Genomic DNA, 19,245 nt, shown 5'->3' with positions numbered 1-19,245 from the left:
AGCAGTAGTGGGGGCAGGGGGCAGGCACCCAGGCTGGCCCTGGCATGAAGCAGGACTTCGCCACTGACGAGACAAGAAAAACATGAGTACATCTCTCATATGGTTTGCTGCAAGGATTGCAAATATTATAAATTATCAAGAGTATAAATATTAGCTATATTGTATTACATATAAATATAAGCTCTATTACACATAAATAAGTTCGTATTTAAAACACTCTCAGCGGGGCGCCTGGGCGGCTCAGTCGGGTGGGCGGCCGACTACGGCTCAGGTCATGATGCCACGGTCTGTGAGTTCGAGCCCCGCATCGGGCTCTGTGCTGACAGCTCGGAGCCTGGAGCCTGCTTCGGATCCTGCGTCTCCCTCTCTCTCTGGCCCTTCCCTTCTCGAGCTCTGTCTCTCTGTCTCTCTCTCTCAAAACTAAATAAACATTAAAAAAAAATTTTTTTAAAGCAGAGACACAGGAAACCTTTGAACAAGATGGGTATGTTTATTACCCTGATTGTGGCGATGGTTTCACAGGTATATGTGTGGGCCCGAACTCACAAAATGATAGATCGCATCGTAATTGTCATAAATAGTATCAATCATATTTCAATAAAGCTGCTAAAAACAAGGAATGGCTGGCTTATTAAAGCTCATAGTGTAAAGGCAGGTACATTGCCTATTAAACATTTATTGAGCATGACTGAGCTAAGATCTACTCCGGGGCCTGGGGACGGAGCCCAGAAGTTACAGCAGCAAGTGCAGACGAGATGCATTAACTGAGTGCTGTGTCTGAAGGTAATTAGTGCTTTGCAGAGAAAGGGAAAGAGGGTGGATAATACAGGCACATGTATTTAAAGGGGTCACTGAGGCCATATTGATGCGTGAGCAAGTCCGCGGGAGCTGAGGCAGCCATTCCTGCAGATGCCTGGGAAGGTTCGGCAGGCTGTGCTCTGGATTCTCAAGGGGGCCGGTGGGGGTCGTTGGGAGCAGTACAACGGCCAGGGAGGCAAGGGAGGATCACAGCATCTGCTGTGCACAGAAGCGCTGAGATGAGTCCCCAACAAGGATGCTGAATCATCCCACCCTTGTAGGTCACGATAAGGACATTAGAGACCAAAGGCAGGTTTCAGCAGAAGCTCCTGTGGCCGCTGAACTAGTCATGGATCGCAGTGGGGGCAGGGTTCGTGGATGTAGGAAGACAGGTGGGAGAGGAAAACTGAGTGAGCTCAGGGTCAAGGGGCAGTGGTGAGCCTGCGGAGAGGCGGTCAGCTTCCAGAGCACGCTGACGGTGAAGCTCCCACGACTGATGCGACGTGGAATGCTGCACTGTGAGAAAGCAAGGTCAGGAGATGGGTCCCGGTGGTCAGTGAAGCATGCGATGCTGAAAGTCACAGTGAAGAGGGCCCGGTGGCAGACTCCCGGCTCACCAGGTCAGTGGAGACAGACTCACTGAGGTGACGACGTTGAGTTGGTTTTGAGACATGAACTCAAACTTCCTGGGTAGAAAAGGGAAGGAAATCCATGCTGGGCAGAAGGAAGAACGGAACAGAAGGGGAGGTCTGGCACTGCTCAGCGGTGAGGGGATTTGAGCAGATGGTTTCTGGTGAAGCGTGGGTTCCTGAGACTCAGTGATGGAGGTCAGCTTTTCCAGGCTGGTTACTGATGAGTCAGGGAAACCAGCGCATATCCAACTATGGAGTTTGAACTTTATCCCAAAGTTAAAATGAAGGGTTTACACAAGGGCTGGCCAGAAGCATATTTCCCATTTAAAAAGATGACCACCGACATAGAAAAGATTAAGATTAAGTGAAGGAAGACCCAGCGTCCAGACAAGCAATTAAAATTCTCTGGTACCCGTCAAGGGGCGTTATGACCAGAATATCAGTGCCTGCATTGGGAAAAGTGAATAGAAAATACATTTATGAGATGATTATGAATAAAAACAATGTAGTTATTATAAAGCTAACAATATATATATACAGGGCATGTACAGGAAAACTATAAAATGCTAAAAGAAAAAAAGAAGTAAAAGAATATTTATATAAATGAAGAGAGAGTCCATGTTCATGGATAGGGAAACTGTGGTGTTAAGATCTCGTTTCTAACCAACTTCATCTCTGGGTTGAACTCGTCCAGTGTTCACTTCAGCAGCACATATACTAAAATTGGATTGAACTCATCCTAGCGGGCAAGTGATTTTGTGGATATCAACAAACTGACCTAACGTTTGTATGGAGGCAAAAGACCTCCGATGGCCAACTCGATCTTGAAAGAGAAGCACAAAGTTGAAGAATGTACACTACATAGCTTTACGACTTAGGATAGCAGTTCATGATAGTGATGAAGACAGTGTGGCTGTTGAGGGAACAGACAGATCAATAGAACATAATAAAACAGCCCAGAAATAGACCCATACAAATGTACTGAACTGGGCTTGTACAAAGGAACAAAGGCAACTGTATAGAGAACGGACAGTCTTTCAACAGATGGGCCTGGGAGGACTGGATATCCATGTTTAAAAAAGAAAATAAAAAAAATAATAATAAAAAATTTTTAAAAGAAAAGAAAATAATTTCAGACACAGACTTTACACTCCTCGCAAAAATTAACTCAAAATGGATCATGAACCTGAAAGTAAAACGCAAAATCAAAGAACTCCTAGAAGATAGCAGAGGAGAAAATCCAGGTGACTTTGGGTTTGACAATGACTTTATAGATACAAAACCAAAGCACCATCCATGGAAGAAAGAATTATTGATTGAAACTGAAAACATCTGGTCGGCAAAAGACAGTGTTAAGAAAATGAAAAAAGCAGCCACAGATTAGGTGAAAATCTTCGTAAAACATACATCGGACCAAGGAATGATATCAAAAATATACAAAGAACACTTAAAAGTCAACCATAAGAAATCAAACAACCCAATTAAAAATTGAGCCAAAGGTCTTAACACACAGCCACCCCACCAAAGAAGACACACAGGTGGCAAATTAGTATACAAAAAGATGCTCCATATCCTACATCATCAAGAAAATGCTAATTACATGGGATGCCTGGGTGGCTCAGTCGGTTGAGAGTCCGACTTCAGCTCAGGTCATGATCTCACACTCCACGAGTTCGAGCCCTGCGTCAGGCTCTGTGCTGACAGCTCAGAGCCTGGAGCCCGCTTCAGATTCTGTGTCTCCCCTGTCTCTACCCCTCCCCTGCTCATGCTCTGTCTCTCTCTGTCTCAAAAATAAATAAAAACATTAAAAAAAGTTTTTTTAAGATAATGCTAATTACAACAAAAATGAGATATCACTGAAAATTTATTAAAATGGCTAAAATCCGGAACACAAACAACACCAAATGCTGGTGAGGCTACGAAACAACAGGAACTCTCACTCAGGGCTGGTGAGGATACAGAGAGGTACAGCCACCACAGAAGACACTTTGACAGTTTCTCACGAGATTAAACGTATTCTTTACCGTGAGGTACAGCAATTATTCTCTTTGCCACCCGTCCAAGTGAGACGAAAACTCGTGGCCGCACAAAACCTGTGCACAACTACCGTAGCAGCTTCATTCGTAATTGCCCAAACCTAGAAGCACCTGCGATGCCCTTTAGCGCGTGAATGGATAAACAACTGGTAAACCCAGACAATGGAATTTTATTCAGTGCTAAAAGCAAAAGAGCTATCAGACCGCAAGAAGTCACACGGAGCAACCTGAATGCACAGATACCATCACGAGGAAGAAGCCAGCCTGAGAAGGCTGCGTACCGTGCGGTTCCAACTACGTGACGTTCACGAAAAGGCAAAACTGTAGAGACAGTAACAAGATCACCGGTTGCCAGGGGTTGGGGGAGGGATGAACGGGTGGACCCAGGGGAGTTTTAGGGCCGCAAAGCTACTCTGTATGACACTGTAATGGTGGACACAGGCTATGACATAGTCGTAGAAACCCACAGACTTGCAGGACACTGTGGGTAAAAACTAAGACGCACTGCGGACTGTAGACAACAAGCACATACTGTAACAGATGCCCCACACCTGTGCAAGGTGCTACCACAGGAAAACTGGGGAGGAGATGAGGGAGAGTATCAAAACTCCCTGTACTTTCTGTCCGGTCTTCCTGTAGACCTGAAACTGCTCTAAAAAACAAAGGCTATTAACATTTTTTCTTAAATTCGAAAATGTACGGTTAAAACTAAGAGAAGAAAGCCAACATTTTTGAGAGCGCATTTCAGGTTTTGACCTGGGAATTGGGATGCATTTTGACACCCTCTGCCTGAATCAGGACACAGTGGAGAAAACAGGTTGTGATGTGAGAATAAAGAAAAATGCATTTTTGGTTGTGTTTGGGGCCGAGTAAGTGTAGTTTGTATCAGACCCTGCAAAAGCCAGCTACAATGACGGTTTAATTATCTTCTCAGTCTTGCAGCAATTTTCTCTGGTCGAGGCATCAATGTGACTCGGCAAAATGATATATTGTAGTAGAACCACACTATTTCATTATATGGAAAGAGCCAATAAATGCTAAGCAAAGTTAATCCATTTATCACATCAGTTATAAATTATATATGAACCAAATTTTATGGCATCCTTTATAACTAAGCTAGATAACTCCCAAAAGCCCCTAGATACGTTTAAAATAAGATCTACTGGCCGGGCGTTTAAAATTGCCCTACAGTCACTGAATTATTATGCAAACACCGTCTTTCCCTTGCAATGTGGAGACCCAGATTTATGGATCAATCCTTGCAGAGTTTTGAATTTTCACTGAATAATTGCACGGAGCTGAACCAATGCCAAAATTGAATCAGCATATTTAAGGAAACTTTTAAACACGCCATGTCTGTACGAGGGGCAAAGCAGCTCTTTTGTTTCGTCTTATTTTAAGAGATATGCTGTCCTGCAGAGACGGCACGGATGAAAAGCATTATGCGCTCGCCTCCGTCCTACAGGCGTACTGCTTACTTGGTGCAGGTACGAATGAAGAGCGTCAGGGACTTTTCTGGTCGCAAATATTTTTGGGGGGTTAGGAACGTTGCTGGCTGTCGTCGGGCTCCACAAAGGCTGAGTGCCTGGCCACCGCTCAGCTTACTGCTCATTTCGATTAATTCTTGTTGGAGACATCGTAAGTCAATCGGCCTGTAAAGGCCAGTACTTCTCAGATTAATTATTTTTTCAGTCAAGAACTAAATCTAATCAACGGAAACGTCTTACAAAATAAGACTCTGCTTGGATAGGAGTAATTAAAACCTGATAAGCTATGACTTGTAACTTTTCTTGTCCTGTTTCTTTTTTGCCGGTTCATAGTGGCCTGACCTGGACTTGGTGTTGTCAAAGACAGGGATGGTTTGAGGCGCCAGTTATGGAAACAGTGAGCACGTTGCTATCCTGGGGGCGCTGTTGTCCCAGGACCCTGGCTTTGGACTTTGAGGTCACATAGGATGCTGGCGGGTATGTGTTTTCTGCTTTTATCTGTCATCCAAGGGATTGATCCATGCATGCAGTGAGCTGAGCAACGGGTAGGGTAGCGACTTAAAGAGATAGATGCGTGTCCCGACTCCCAAAACCCGTGAACGTGACTTTCTGGGGGAAAGTGTCTTTGCCCGTGTAACTAAGGCTCTCAAGGCGAGATCATCTTGGATCAAATTGTGAAAAATAACCAAAATTCTGCTAGAAAGAATGGCACAGTAAAAAGAGCAAAAGATTAGAAGCACAAAATTTGTCTACACTAATTCCTAAACTCGGCTTTAAATTTTGGTGTTTCAAGCACAAGTGTAAGTATTTGTCCCACAGATGCCACCAGTTCTTGTGACAGGAAATCCTACACACTTACTCCAACTGGTTCACAGATTTACCCCTTACAGTTCTCAATGTCTGTGTAATTCACAGATAAACAAAACCAATTGCCCCGGACACCGTCAGCTATCGCCAGCCCCAAAGCCACACAGAGAGCAGGTGCCCCAGACAGAAGCCAGGAGGTGAATCTCGTGAGGCGGGTGGGACTTTGGATGCCGTGAATGGGGAGTTTTGTCATTGAAACCCTTTCAAGGGGTGAAGAAAGGGCAGGCTGTGGCCCCCGAAAGCTCCCCCTGCCAACATGGCCAAGAATAGACTGGAAGCTTTGCGAATGAAGGCAGGGAGAGCCATTGGCAATGTTACATCACGCCCATTACTTAAATGCCCTGCGTCGGTCTCTCAGGTAACGGCAAACCGTGCACTTTTCAGAGTATGCCTGTGCCTACAGGACTGTGAGATTTAGAAAACTTTGTAAGATAGATCGTAACTCAAAATGTTTAGCAGCATTGACTTTTTGCCTTCGCTAAATAAGAAAACAATGCATTCACTGTCTGAGCAGTAAGGCTCGAGGGGGAGCATTGAAAGCACAGAAGGTGGTTGGGCAGACATTAACCCGGCCAGGGATTTTTTGCTTATATAATCATTGGCATGCCTATTTAAGAATGAAATTTGGAGCAATCATAGAAATTTCATAAAAAACGGTAATAAAGTAAAAAGCATTTCAAATGCAATTCTAAAGATAGAAGTTTTGATACTTCATAAATTCATAACATAAGCACTTAGGCGAGAGAACAGGAAGTGTTTCAGCAGTACCAAACTGCAAGGTATCTCATAGAATTTTCAGTGTCAGTATGGAATGTTGCATTACCTAGCACACCCAACTGAGTCAGGAGACCGACCAGCTTTGCTCCTTCCCAGTAAACACCTAGGAAATCCCTAATCATAGACCATCTTTAAAATGGATGATGTCGGCTACAGAGAATGGGAGAAGAATTTCAGCGGATCAAAACTAATCGTCCCTTTTGGAAAATCAACTAAAAATCTCAGGCCTCACCAAACATATTGTAGTGTTTAGATGGAGAAATCTACACTAATTATGATCTCTAAAGAGCAGGTCTTAGTTACTCTTGCTGGAGCAAAATCTGTTCAAATGGACTGTTATTGGTATTGAGTAAAATTATAGATGCAAATGATACTTTTAAAGCTTTACCTAACCCTTATTTTTAAGCTCAAAGGACACAGGGACTGCAGAGAAAGAAAATACAATATTTGGACTTGGCAAGAAAGGAATGGCCTCCAAAACAGACGAGCCTGTTTTTCTAGGAGAAGAAAATTGATTTTTAACTTCCTGCTAAACAAAATTCAGTCCTTGATTTCCTAAATGCCAAGACTTAGGGCAAGTACCCCATGCAAGCCTGTGGCTACAACAGACCCAGAGAGACCAGGACAGGAGCTTTATTTGGGACCCACATGATGGCCCATATCCTGGGATATAAAACAAACCCAAACAAGATTAAAAGAATTTAAACCCTGCAGAGTAGGCTTTTTAACCATAATGGAATGAAACTTGAAATCAATAATAAAAGAACAACAAGAAATTCTCCAAGCACTTTGAAATTAAACGCAGCACTTCTAAATAAGCCAGGAGTCCAAGAGGAAGTCTCTAAGGGAATAACAAAGGCAACTGGAAGAAGATGAAAATACAGCATAATGGAATCTGTGGAATGCAGCTAAGTCAACACGGAGGAGGGCATATTCACAAGCCTATATGGTTACATTCCGAAAGAGAAAGGTTTCAAATTAACACAGTTCCTAGGTCAAGAAATTGGGGGAAAAAATGAGTGAAATAATACAAATGTGAGAATAATGAAGGAAACGATAAGTAAACATAACAAATGACATCAAACAAATCCCACGGAGTAGAAATCCATGAATCTGGAAAAAGGAAAACACTGGAGAAAGCCAATGACTCCGGGTTCTCCTTCGTTGGCAAACCTCTAGCAAGAATGCCAGAAATAAAAAGAAGAAACAAATTACCTGCACCAGGAAGGAAGTAGCTATTATTCCAGATCCCGTAGTGATTAAAAGCACTATAAGGAGATACTAGGATCAACTCTATGCTAAGAAATTCAAGTTGAGAAGAAATGAACCAATTTCTCAAAACTGTCTTCGTTTGCTAGGGCTGCTGTGACAAACCACAGACCAGAGGCATAACACAACTTGAGTTTATTATCTACAGCTCTCGGGGTGACAAGCGTGAAGGTGTCCTCACAACCTCGGGCTAGAATCAGGGGTCCGCAGGCTGCGTTCCTTCTGGGGGCCCTGGAGGAGAACACACTGCCTTACCTTTCCCTTCCGCTAGAGGCGTCACACTCCTTGGCTCCTGGTTCCATCCACAAAGCCGACCTTGGTTCTCTTCCATCACCCTCTTCTCTTTTTTGAGAACTTTTTGTTTACAAGGGGGCCACCTGAGTAATCCAGGATAAGCTCCCTCTTTTAAGGTCTATTAGCATCTGATTTCCACCTGTCACCTTAATTCCCCTTTGCCATGTAACCAACAGATATCTTAGTGAAACTAATCCTGTGTACTATACCCACAAATTACCACAAATCAACCAAGATTAAATAGATCATCTGAATGGGCCCATAACCATTAAAGACACTGCATTTGTAATTATTGAGCTCTCCAAAGAAAATCTTCAGACTCTGATGGTTTCTCTGGAGGATCTGACCAAATCTTTAAAGAAGAGTTAATACAAATTTGCACGATCCACTCCGGAAAACAGGGCAGGGGAGAACATTTTCAGATGTTACGAGGCCAGTATCATCCCGATATCAAAACCAGACAAACACAGCACAAAATGAAGACAACTACAAACAAATATTTCTCATGAACTTAGACACGGTTCTCCTTAAATAATTAGCACATTGAATCAAATAATGCAAAAAAGAATTTTACAACATGACTAAGTGCAATGCTAGTTCAACATTTAAAAACTCCACCACATGAGCAAGCTGGGAAAAAAAAGTCATATGATCATAAGAACTGATGTACAAAAAGTACTTGACAAATCTAACATCCATTCATGATGAAAGCTCTCCAAAAACTAAGAACATAGAGGAATTACAATACCCTGAAAACATTATCTAAACTACACCTGTAGCTAACAACATACTCAGCTACGAACCTTTTCTCTCAATGTTAAGAAAAAATGAAGATGTCTGCTCTCTTACTCAAAATGGCACTGGGAGTTCTAACCAGTGCAAAAAGCAAGAAGAAATAAAAGACACGCAAATAGGAAAGGAAGAACTTAAAACTGTGATCATTTGTAGATCACGTGGACATGATTGTAACAGCCCCAAGGAATCTACAAAGAAAAACATAACTAACAAAATGGGTTCAGCAACATCAAGTTCAGGATACAAGATAACATACAAAAATTACTACACTTCCATCACTCAAAATGAACATGTAGGAAGTGACATTAAAAGCACAGTGTCACTTATATCCGCGCCAAAGAAAATGAAATCCTTTGGTAAACACTTCACAAAACAAGTATAGGATCCACATGTTGAAATTACAAAATTCTAAGGCTGGTAATTCTGGAGAAATGAAAATCCAGCCCTTGTTTACATTGGACTCTTCAACGTACCGTCGCATGCATGATGCTGAAAACACATCCTTTTTTTTTTTAAGTTTATTATTTATGTTGAGAGAGAGAGAGAGAGAGAGAGAGAGGGATGGAGGGGCAGAGAGAAAGAGAGAGAGAATCCCAAGTTGGCTCTGTGCTGTCAGTTCAGAGCCCAATGCAAGGCTCGATCCCACGACCATGAGATCACGACCTGAGCTGAAATCAAGAGACGGACGCTTATGACTGAGCCACCCAGGTGCCCCTGAAAATACGTCTTACTATTCACAATGTTAAGGGAAGAAATTTAACTTCACATAGATTTTTCTTTCTTAAATTATCCCAGAGTAAATTTTTCTTTACGTAGAAAATTCATTCAGTTACTTATCTATGTAGTCAATCGATATTGATTCGATATCGATCACATAATAGGTGCTATGGGAAAACGGCAAAGAGGAATAACAAAGCTGACCCTTTCAACAAGATTTGCCACCAAATAGAGACAGAGATAGTAGCAAAGAAGCCATAAGAGACAGTTCTTCTCTGGGAATTTCACTGTACCTGCCAGAGGTTGACCCACATGTGAATGGATATGCCAGGTCACACGTGGTGAATGTCATGCAACTATAATATGATCCCTTTCTACCCAAACCACACTTGACAAATTCACCCTCACATACGCATATGTACGTGTTTCACTGTAATCCTCAAAGACTCTTTCATGCCCTAGCCTCCCCGTCGTGAGAACGTCGTGGGTCTGGGGCCGCCTGTGCTCGGGCTCCTCCCCGAGACCTCGAGGGCCCCCTGTGCACCTGCTCCAGTCAGCAGCTGTGGGCTTCTGCCGTCCCCAAAGTACCTCCCGCACAAGCAGGGTGCGGTCATTAGGGTTCCTTCGCAGCGCTAATTGTGTCTTGGTGGTATTTGCAGCTGTCGGGGGTAACAAGACACATAGAAACACGTCACAGACCACAGCAGAAAAACCTATAAATGCAAGGGGCACCTGGGGGGCTCAGTCGGTTGAGCAACCGACTCTTGATCTCAGCTCAGGTCGTGATGTCACCGTTCATGAGTTTGAGTCCCACATCAGGCTCTACACTGGCAGTATGGAGCCTGCTTGGGATTCTCTCTCTCCCTCTCTCTCCGTCCTCCCCGACTTGCAAAATAAATAAATAAACGTGAAAAAAGAATTTAAAAAACAGAAAGAAAGAAATCGATCCACAAACAGTGACTCTGTAATCATTTTACTCATCCTGACCTTTGACAGCCAGGTTTCCCTGGGTTTGGATTAGCCCCTAGCACCAACTCCAGATGCCCTCCTCCCTCAGCTCATTCCAGACTCAGGTCTTACAGCTTGATGAGGACGGGGACTCCAGAGAAAGGCAGCATTCCCACTGATGGGGAAGGATGCTGGTGACAGCACAGGGTCCAGGGGGACGGAGGTTGGGGGGAAGGAAGGGGGCGGGGGGCGGGTGATCGCTGACCACAAGAGACCGAGGAGAATCTCCTAGTCCACTCCCAGACCTTTAGTGAGTCACCAGAGACAGACACGGCTTCTCCTGAGAAGAGCAGGTGCACAGGCGACCGGGGATCACGGAGCCAAGCTCGGTGCTGAGCCCTGCGTGTCATATGTGAGGTCCCTGGAAAGCATCTGCCCGTGTCTCAATTCTACTGACGACTGGAATGAAGGCACATAGAGTCAGGTGTCTTACCGAGGTCACATCGCTGGTGAATGGTGACGGCATGACTCAAACCCCAGGCAGCCCCAGCAATTCCCCTTCTGGTCCTGCCCCTGCCAGCCCCCCGCTGCCAGGGAGACGCGCTTTGTGAAGTGAATCCCTCAGCCCCGGGCAGTGTCCTGACCTTTGCCCAGAACTTGTGCCCTGTCGGTAGCACACAACATGCTTTCCGGGGATGACAGTAAGGAGCCTCGAGTCAAGTGGGAGAAACACTGCCCGGCCGTCAGGTCAACACAGGAGAGGACGCAGAGAAAGCACATCCCGGCAACGTCCCCGCCCTGCCCACCACCACGCAGGGACACCGGCCTGGACCCCTCCTGCGTGGGCTCCCCCCACAGAGGTGTCAGAGAGAGCGGCTCCAACCCCCCCCCCCCGGGGGCCAGCAGTGCCCCCGACCCTCTGTCCTCAGGGAGGAGGCCACCACCCATCAGTCCTCCAACGTGTCCAGAGTGGAGGCTGTGCTGGGGCCTCGTCCTGACAGAAGGAAGAGACCTCTTCCCAGGCGCTGCTGTCTCACCTCGGGGAGGAAAGCAAACAGGTGCAGCCACAGCGGCTGGGTGTCTGGGGACACACAGGGATGCATCAGCAGGGACGGGCCAGCAAGCAGCCTGGGCAGCACAGGCCCGGGGGCACAGAGAGCTGGGTGACGAGGTTACAGGTGCTCCTCCTGTCAAACCGCAGCTGTCGTGGGGACAGCTGGCAGGTGTGCTGGCCGCGGGCCCCTCCTGGGACAGAGAGGTCCCAGCACGGGGACGGGAACCAGCGCACGGACACCTGGCCCCCAGCTGCACACCACAAACACGGGTCTGCCCGTCCAGGTCCTCAGAGGCTCCTTTCCGGCATGTGACACACATCCAGTTCCAACAAAAACCAAAGGACACCCCAAAAGCAAGAGAAGCGGGGCCCGGAGAGAGACAGCAAGTGTCAGAAGCCCCACAGATATGACACAGACATTGCATCAATGACCTCACAAAGACATCCCTCCCCCTCTTGTCCTCCGCTGACGCCGTCCCCAGAGGGGGCCCGCACCGTGGGCGTCAGGACCACTGGCCCTGGACAGCTGACCTGACGCCAGAGGAGAACCCGACCGACGCTGACCCGGGGTCACACCCTGCTTCTTGAGTGTCCCTTTTCCCACAGAGTCTTTCCTAGGGCATCCTGAGCACAAGTAGCTGGTGTGACAAGTTAGCCACTCGAGGGCCTCCTCCGGCTCAGCGGGAAGGGCTGGCACCTCTTCCGGAAGCGCAGCAATGCCGTGCGGGCATCGAGGGGGCGGGGGCTGCCCTGGACCCGGCCTTAGCGGCACTGCTTTGTGTCCTTGGGACAGACAGTCGATCTTTCCCAGGACAACCCTTCCATCAGTCCAGGGTGTTTTAACATAAGAAGAATTAGAACCGCCTTCTGTTAAATAAAACAAATGTCTTCTCACACGTGCCATGTTTGTCCTGGCGCATGCTGTGAACCCCCCACACCCACACCCGGCCAGGAGAACCCGCTCCAGCATTCAACAAGTGATCGTCTTCTCGGGAAAGGGCCCAGTCACCACACGTAGCACCTCCGGGCGCTGAAAGAACATTTAACGTCACCCGAACGCAACCAGCTCCCCACTGCTAAGAATGGGTGACAGGGGCCAACCAGTGGAGAAAAATAGAGCACTTTTCAGCACGTCTCGTCTTCGTTGCGCGGATCCGGCCAGGGATGGACGCTGGTGGCAGTGGTAAGGACGAGAAGCAAGTCATGGAAAATTAGGGGCTTTGTGGTGCAGCCGTCTCGCCAAGAAGCTCTATTCCAGACACGCTCCACAAACACCCGCAGACACTCTGAACGTTAACATCATAGTGTACAAATGACGATATTCTGGATCTAATTTCACGGTCGTGCTGTTCCGCGGATACAAGGCGGGTGAAAAAAAGTGTTGCAGGCAGGCCTGGGGATTCACCATCCTGTGACCTTGTTTCTACAGGAGAAAACGGCCGGAATCGATCCTGCAATTCACCCACTCCTGGACTTTAAGGGCCCAACTCACGGGCAGACTGTGAGCTGGCGGTAATTCTCTGGAAATTGTAAGTTACAAAGTACTTCAAATTCGACCCAAATTATGCGCAGATAATCGATGTAATTAGAAAGATGATACGGCTGAGAAAACCTCCAGGGAGAAATGCAATAAAATAATTTTAGTGTCGAGTGACAAGGCAGAGACATAGTTCAAATATAATTCTAGCTTGAAAAGCCCTCGGAAAAGGGGCAGCATCAGTAGACCGTCTGCTTGACTCTGACAGTCAGACTATATATATATATATATATGCATATCTATTGTGTTAAGTTGAAATCTTCCTTCTGGAAAGGAAACGAGATAATAATAAGTCATTTTATTCATCAGCGCCAAATTTATTGGACCTATGTGGCTGTTTTCCCTTTACTATTCCGCCACACTGTTATTGAGAATTCCTCCATCGTTTAGTCGCTGAAAAACCACGGAGCGAGTTGACATTTTCATTAAAGGAACAAGGGCAGATCATCACGCCTGTGACATTCATCTAATAAATACATTTTCCTGACCTTTCCTATGTGAAAGTCCGTGACATTGTGTTTTTTTTAATTTTTGTTCCTTTGGGAATCTCAGGAGAGGAAAGCTCGTGAAAAGAGGGGTCTGAGCCCCAAAATTAAAAGTACTTAGGGAGAAGTTGGAGGGGCGAAGATCCAGGGTGTGGCATGCGGGAGTGCTTTGAAATGCCCCCAGGCCTGCGCTGACTTCAAAATCTTGAAATGCTGTGGTCTGAGCGTCTGATACTGGGGCTAATGATTCATTCCAGAGAAATGAGACGCCCCAGGAGTTTTGCTCCTGTGTAGGATGTGGCAACCAGTGGGCTCGTGGTACCTGTGCCTAGAGAGGCTAGAATCCCAGGGAGACTTCCAGAGTTCCTCCTGTGCCCGCAGCACAGGCAGGGCCTTTACGCAGGCTCTTGGCCCCCTGGGTGGTGGCTGGGGAACCTACCACCCACTGATAAGATGGCAGCAGAGGGGCAGGGGAGCGTCCTCTGTTCCTCTGGGCCCCGGTCCCAGGCGGGCCTGTGCACCTGAGCCGCCGGCCGGGCTCCTTGGTGCTCCCGGCCTTCTCCCCAAGGCAGACGAAGTGCCTTCTATTTGCGGGGAGTGGGGGAAGGAAAGCTTCTCCTGCTCCCCACGCGCCTGGAGACATCTGAGGAGAGAGTCGGTGGCCCGAAGCGAGGCTGGGAGCAGGTTTAGGAGCTGAACTGCAAGGAGAAACAAGAGAGAGAAAAGAGGGGAAAAAGAAGAAATTCAAAGCCAGCGGGATACTACAAATGATCCAACATCCCCAGCGGGATCCTTTGTGCTTTCTGAGTTGATAGGACCCCACCTGAACCATCCCGTTGATACAGTTCTCATTGGACAATCAGTCTCTGAAATCCAACCAGTAAGCAGTTGGGAGGTGCAACCGTGCAGATCGAGCTACTGAAAACATTCTTCTATAAGGGGGCAGGGGCGCCCGAGTGGCTCAGTCAGTGGAGCGTCCGACTTCGGCTCAGGCCATGACCTCGTGTTCATGGGATCGAGCCCCGCATAGAGCTCTGCGCTGACAGCTCAGAGCCCGGAGCCTGCGTCGGATTCTGTGTCTCCCTCTCTCGCCGCCCCTCCCCTGCTTGCTCTCTGGCTCTTCCTCTCTCTCTCAAAAATAAATAAACATTAAAAAAAAATCTTTAAGGGGTGGAATCTTTCACCTAGGTATACTCTGCCCTCAAAACACTAAATTAATGTTTTCTGGAATACATGTACACATAACGCAGGTTCGAACCAGTATGTTCGGTAGATGAAAACTGAAATAAATGCGTAATAGTTTGATCCCGCCCTCCATTCCTGATTCCATTACCATCTATAAATGCTGTCGCCAATTCAATTTCGATAACTTCGCTACAGTTTAATTCAATTCAGTATAAATCAGGCTGAAATGCATTAATTAGAATGAAATACAAGTTTTTAAGAGAAAAGGTTTACCGAGAGTTTAGCAAAGGATTTTCTGCTGTTCTTTTCTTGTTCTTTATGAAATATATAAATACGTTGATTTATTTACAGCTACACAGATATCTTAGGAACCGAGTATTCCTTACTTATAGTTTAGATGGACTCTGAGGTCCACTATTATAGGATTTCTAAATATAATGAAATCAGAGAAGTTGACAGAACTCCAATCCACCCCATCTGAATGTCTCCTGGGAGACACGGCTCCAAGAAATGAATGTCCAATTTCTTTAGAAAATGAGATCCTTCCTTAATTCAATCACAACGATTATGAACCCTAAGAAACATAGAACCAGTCCGTGATGTAAAGCAACAGTGTCCAACCATGGCGTGGAAGAGAGAATTGTACAAATTGGGGCATGTCATGAGATAGTCATCACGGATGGGAACAGCCTCAGATTCTGGGATGTGCCCGCAGCCCTCTCTCCAGCCCTCGAGTCTGAAAGTCCACCCCCAGCTAGTAATTTTCTTCCTAATTAAAGCCTTACTTTCTCCTGGAGTGTTATTTAAAATGAAAGACTCACTAAATATTCTGACATGAATCCATCGGGTGAATTATTTGATTTGACCACTTTCTTCCATGAATGAAAGGAGGCTGTCTAAGATATTTCTTGGAATTAGCAGCCTTGAAGGAAACTGGAGGCCAGGCTAAAATATGTAGGCGGTAGGTGCACGGGAGTGGGGCATCACGAGGCTCTCACAGTACAAAGAATAATACGTGGTCCTTGTCATCAGAGGGGTCACTGTCCAATTGAGAAGAGCAGACACGCACGTCAAAGATAACCAAAACCAAAAACTACCATATTCTGTGCCTATGATTGGCACAGACAGGACACTCCACAGAGAAGGGGAAAATAAAATGAGGCCAAGAAAATCTGCAGGGGTGGGTGGCTAAGAGCTCAATGGGAAGCATTCCGACTCTCCGAGGCACGGCAGGATCATTCTGCAATCACAGACCCTGAGGGTTTGAAAGGGTCTCAGGGAGATTTATGACAACTGCCTGCACTCAAAGGCACTATCCCTCAAAGGCTGACCCACAGGGGTTGCCTGTGTTTGAACGTCTCCAGTCAGTTTATCCCAACTCTGTCGCTTGGAAGGTCTTCCTACATTGATTCAAAATTTGCCCCCTTTTATATTTCTCCCCAAAGATCTCAGTTACCCTTGGGAACTACAAATATGTTGACCACCTCGCTCCCACTCAACACCTTTCAAACGGTTGCAGAAACACTCAATGTCCTTCAGAATCTGGCCTTTCGAGGCCAAACGTACTGAACGTCTTCCACCATTTTTTCCTTGAGATGATCCTGAGGCTTATCATCATCCCAATGCTGATCCAAAAATTGGTACCAAAAAAATGTGTGATCTGGTCTTTTCTGTTCAGGGAATACAACTCACAGGGCAGGGTTTGGAGAACATTTACAAAGGTTCGCAAAAGCCAGAGCGTGAAGACTTGAATGTTGCCTAAGCAGTCTGTACTTCATCCGTTAGCGGAGGAAGGCACTAAATCCTACTCCGTAGAGGATGTACAGGTAAAAAGTGACCCCAAAATGTATCTTAGGGGTCAACCTAGAGATCTGACTTTCTGAGTTCCAAGCCAGATTAACCTCCGTGCTAATCATAGGAAGACGAATGTCCCGTTATTCAGAAGAATCAGGGTTTGGCTGGTATGTTTCCTCCTCATCGCAGAGCTGAGCTAACTGAAACATGCCTGCCGTCATTTAATACATTCTTTCCTGCACTCCTTCAACTGTAATGTAAGGATCCTTGCCCATGCCTTTCTCACGAAACTCCTGTCTTGCGAGGCACTTGTGGGTACAAGCGACTCCACTGGATGCTTGTGGCCACCAGGGTTTCTTCCACCAGCACATTGCACTCGGCTTCTCCCCAGACCCTGTTTGCACACCAGCTCCCTCCTCTTTGACTTTCTCACTAAACTAACCTCCCTCAATTTATTCCAAAGCATTTCAGGCTCCCCCCGCGTATAGAGCTCTGGACTATCCTCTGCGTATTCAACCTGTAATCAGGGTGCCGGCCACATGGAATGGCTTATGCTCCAGACCATGCCCTGTCCCAGGACCAAAGCTGTCCTTATTTCCCTCATGTCCCCAGTTAGCTGCCATGGGAGGGAACAGTATTAACAACTCACTTCCCTACTGATAGGATTTCTTCCACTCGGAAAGAAGTAGCTATAACCAGCTTTGATTTGCACATGACATTTTTCTCTGTTTTACAGAAACACTAATTCCATAGTGTTTTGTAAGAAGAATTAGTAGGAAGAGAAACCAAAAAACGTCAGTGAACTTCAGAAGGTACTAAAATAGCCCAGATGTAAGTGACATAGGATTATACTAGGGCCAATACTTTAATAGAAGATGTGAACGATTCAAGAGAATTTAGCAAAGGAAAATCAAATGAATAAACCGTAAGGAAAAGCAAACATGAGTCAAGGTTGACTCTGGTTTTCCCCCTGGGTAGCCAGGAGCGCTCATTCATATGACAGACACTTGGTGCTTGGCAAGGGTGAGGCGTGGCTCCCGGTGCCAGAGGACAGGCGGGATACAGGCCCCCACTTACCTTCGGATGGGAGAAACCCACAATCAGAGCACAGATAACCGGGCAACATGTGGACAGAAAGTTCTATGAGGACCACCTAACAGGGTGAGGGACCATGGCTGGGGCAGGGGAGGCGGTACCGCTGTGGATTAGGCAATGAAGTTAGGTTTCCTTGTGTCGTGGATAATGAAACCGAAAGCCAGATAATATGAAGGAGGTGGCTGTGTAGATGCTGATAGCAGATGATTCCAGGAGAAAGACCCAAAAGAGACCCCAGCGTTAAGGACAAACTAGGTACAGCGGGGGAAGGGTCTGAGGGACTGGGGCCACTGCGTGAGGTTGTGCAGGGCGAGGTTGGGGAGGGCGGCAGGCAGGAAGGCGCTCGGGGATGAGATGATGGTGCAGGCGATTTGACACCACACTTGGCCTCTTGTAATACTCCATAAATAGCAACTGTCCCCACTCATCCCATTGTTGTTACTGTCACCCTTGGCTTCTCGGGGAAGGCTGTGTGGAATTGTGGGCCCTCAACCGACTCACAGTGTATTCGACACACTGCAGGCACAGGAAGAACAGAAGCTTAGCGAAGCCTCAACGATCATCAGGTAAATGCAAAGTGAAAACAATTCCAATTATTTATAGGATTGGACAAAGATGGGGGAAAACTTCTTATAGAGTGAAAAAACTCAGTCATGTCTTACTCTGTTGGGGGGATTGCTACATTTGCACAGTTTTGTGGAAGGCAAGTTGATAAAAATCTACCCAAAACCATTACACATGAGCATGCCTTTTGACTCAGAAATTGCATTTCTTGAAAATATTTAAGCATAAGAGTGAATTCAGGGTGTGTGCAAGTATTCCATTAACGGGACATTTGGGGCTCCCAGGTGGCTCAGTAGGTTGAGCGTCCAACTTCGGCTCAGGTCATGATCTCGCGGTTCGTGAGTTCGAGCCCCGCATCGGGCTCTGTGCTGACAGCTCAGAGCCTGGAGCCTGCTTCAGATTCTGTATCTCCCTCTTTCTGCCCCTTCCCTGCCCATGCTCTGTCTCTCTGTCTCTCTGTCTCTCAAAAAAAGATAAACGTTAAAAAAAAATTTTAAATTAACAGGACATTGGTGTGATATTGATTTTCTTAAAGAAAACTGGAAATGTGCTAAATCCCCATGAATAAGGAATAGTTAAATTATCAAACATCCACACATCTGACTGTAGTTCCGTCGTTAAGGCTGGCTTTGCAAAATGTGTACGTTTTATTGACATGGGAAAATGTGTGTGATATTACTGAAAGAAACCATGTAAAGAATTACCATGATGGTACCATGATTACCATGCTGAGATGGACACCTTTTTGGTACACCCAACCTTTTGGGGGGGATCCCTGTCCCTCTTTTCTTGGTTCATGTGGGTTGGTTGGGTTTGGGGAAGGCGCCTGACCAGATAGGGTGCTGCTCGGCTGTAGCAATTGTGATGAGCGGGTTTATGATCCCGGGGGTGGGTTGTGATCCCACGGGCTC

Source organism: Acinonyx jubatus, chromosome D3 (assembly GCF_027475565.1).
Source record: "Acinonyx jubatus isolate Ajub_Pintada_27869175 chromosome D3, VMU_Ajub_asm_v1.0, whole genome shotgun sequence".
NCBI classification, from domain to species: domain Eukaryota; kingdom Metazoa; phylum Chordata; class Mammalia; order Carnivora; family Felidae; genus Acinonyx; species Acinonyx jubatus.
Note: the sequence above shows the minus strand (reverse complement) of the source record.